The sequence below is a fragment of the Thermobia domestica genome, chromosome 8 (assembly GCF_964235325.1).
Source record: "Thermobia domestica chromosome 8, izTheDome1.hap1.1, whole genome shotgun sequence".
Lineage (NCBI taxonomy): Eukaryota > Metazoa > Arthropoda > Insecta > Zygentoma > Lepismatidae > Thermobia > Thermobia domestica.
This window is the reverse complement of record NC_137461.1, coordinates 104,403,883-104,407,237: the sequence shown is the minus strand read 5'-3', so window position 1 is coordinate 104,407,237 and position 3,355 is coordinate 104,403,883.

Below are 3,355 nucleotides of genomic sequence, written 5' to 3'. Positions count from 1 at the left end.
GATGACTTCTCTCCTCGATGACTTTTTTATTATATCTTTTTTTCAATTGATGCAACTCAATATTATTTTTGTCGGGACAATCCTTCATTAAGTTAAAAAAAAAAGAAATGTCTTTTTTGTCCTATTCAGTTACTGTTTACTGTCCAGTATTTAAAAAGGATTAAATTCTAATGGGATCATATTTTAATAATATTCTTCCTATTATAAAATAATTTAATTATTATATCATGCAAGCTATGTAATACTATAACATTTATATTCAATTAGAAAGAATAGTAGTCAGCGAAAAATTAGGAATATCCTATTACTTCTAATGAAAACAACAGAAATGCATTCAGTGAAATCGATATATTAAACAGAGATATTCCGCTAAAAACAAATCTTGTTTTTTTTAAAGAAATAAAAGTTTGTTTGATTATGTTTTTCAGTACATTATTTTCACTGTGTTCAATGTACGAGAGGAGTATTCAGAAAGTAATGTTACAAATAATGCAGTGAAACATGTATATATATTATTTCATACAACCAATACAGCAAACAGATAGTACATGCATTAGGTTATTTTTCCACACAGACTTCATATCGATTGAGATACTTCACGTAACAATTTCAATTCTCCAAATAAATTTCATAAATACTTAAGTATAACTTTCCTAATAGAAACCGATTTTCATAAAGTCTTGTGTGCGATTGTTTTTTTTACCCTTTCGAATGAAATCTTTTGTTTTGGATTCAAATCAGTTAAGGGTAATTGTATGAAAGAGGCCATGTTTTCAAAATTATATTTAACAATATTTTTTGCAGTAACAATTTCCCAACTTTAAAGCAACATAGGGTGTACCTTCTTTTAAGGTTTCCAGTGAAGCAAGTTGCTTGGGATAAAAAATTGGTCAGGGGAAAGGGAGGTTACTCAAAATTTAAGAAAATAACTCAGAGTAACTTTTGAAATTTACTGTTATTTGTTGGGGTTGAAATCGTTTAGAAATAAGGTGATAATAAACCATCAATTTAAAAAGAACGAAACGTTTGTTTCTGTGGTTTATGTTGCCTCTAGTACAGTAAAGATACTTGAGAAAATGTTAGTAACTAACTAATGCATTACACTGAGAAAAATAAGCGGTAATCTAGTGCAGGTTAATGGCTAATTTGGCTGCTAGAACCAGTTAATAATTTGCAACAACTCTTCTAAGATAAAAAAGGTTAATTTTACGAGGTCACCGGTAATCAATCGAATAAGGTTACTTGAAAATGAGTAGAAACAATACATTGTTTGGTTGTTAGTATTCTATAAAGTAGGTTAGAAGAAGGTAATCAATTCAAGAAAGTCAATTTAATTTACAACATTTTGTCGTTATCAACCGATTTTCACACAAGGTAAATTTAACCCTCTACAACTTGTTTACAGATAACACTGGATTACTACAAGAACAAACAGCAACGTCGCCATTTGCAATTTTACTAACGAAAAGTCTTAACAATTGTGAATACGTCCTAAGGAATAGGAAAACAGTTAAGATATGGATTCTACATGAATTAATAGAGAAATGTGAAGGACAGTTTATTTACGGAAGTTTATACATTTTCTGATATTAAAATGAATATATTCTTATAAGTCTTGCCTGTAGTACAAATAATGATACGAGATGGTAGAACTGCTAACCAGAGAACTGCCGTCATAACATTCTTATACTCATACTAATAATTTCATGGCGGGTTATAGGAAATATAACACGTTGTATTTTGCTTTACGGTAATATATTAAATATACCGAGTAAAGCTCTGCTTATAGTAAACAGTATATGCACATAAATTCTCACTCTAAGTTGTTATATATTTCTGGTAGGGGTACAAGGGTAAGACAAACGTACACCTGACAACCCTTAGACCACCTACATTTCCATAGGAACAATTGATCTACATTACAGCACTTACCCCAAGAAAGGGCACAACCTTTTAAACGGAACGACGAACAAAAGAAGTACACTTTCGATCAATTGCTTAATCGATCATAATCAGCTGTGACGTACCAGACGTCAGAACAGCTGTTTTTTGAAATACCTTCCTGCTCCTCATCCTGGGTGCTTCTTCACGCCATTTCTTGGAGCACTGTAGTCCAGACTGATCTAGCAAAGGGTCTCCAATGCTACGGATCTGGTAGGAGTCTCACTCTACCTTGAGTACTATCCAAATGGGTACTCTCACCTGCATCATTCATTTTTCATTTATCATTAAAACATCTGACACAGCTTCTTTATCTATCCTGGACTCTTGCCCATCGGCTGGTTCAATACTATGACGGATTCTGGCAAAGCAACCGGATCAAAGTCTAACGGCAAGCATTCTAATCTACCGCGCGTCGTAGCCGGACCATCCGTTCGTGCCACGAAGGCAGAACAACGGACGGACTCTTGTGCTACAAATAGACGACAGCGGAAAACTTCATAAGCATCCACAACTTCTGCTGTCTTTACCAGCTCAGCTCGATCTAGATCTCCTATGGAGAAACAGAACTATGCTGCCCACCTCACTACTTCACCTCCAGCAAAAAAGCAACATTTGCGTTCTGATTCAGATTCGGATACAGACGAAATGATCATTGCCAATCAACCTCACGAACAATCTCATAATGCTCCAAAATTAATCTATTCTATGCTCTTAGCTAATTTCGACACCAAGTTTTCCAACGCAAAATTTGTTGCTCTTCAGCTACAAAAATATCTACCACAAGCATCCATCTCGGAAATAGTTCACACGAATATGGTTCACGGAATAGAAATGGTATCATCCTCAAGACTATCGATTCATTTCTGTTTTCCACTATTAAGAACAAAGTCCCTGTTGACATTTTCGGAAAGAATGCTCAATTAACATCATTCCAAGACAACAGTCGTAAACAGGCACCTCCTCCTAGGCGTACGCCCTTGCTCTCAGTCGAGTCGATCCTTCATGCACTGATGAGGAAATCTTAGAGGAATTGAAATTCGAATCACTACATAAAATCACTAAGACCATTCGGATCAAGAACGATGGAGGCCCTACCTATATGGTTCGAGTATTGACCTTCCATCAGGAAACGATTGATGATCTGCTAGCAAACGGAGCCGTTATCTATCAGCGCAAACATCGAGTGGAACCATCTCGTTCCTCACCACCATTACCAGTGCGTTGCGAGAAATGTCAAGAGTATAACACGCATCCTACTGCTGAATGTCGCAATCAACATAAATGTGGTTATTGCCTCGGAGCTCACTCTACACGTGCATGTATAAATTTCAACTCACCTCCGAATTGCCACACTTGTCAAAAGTAACATCCTGCATACAGTTATAGATGTAAAGGCAAACCTGAACCACAA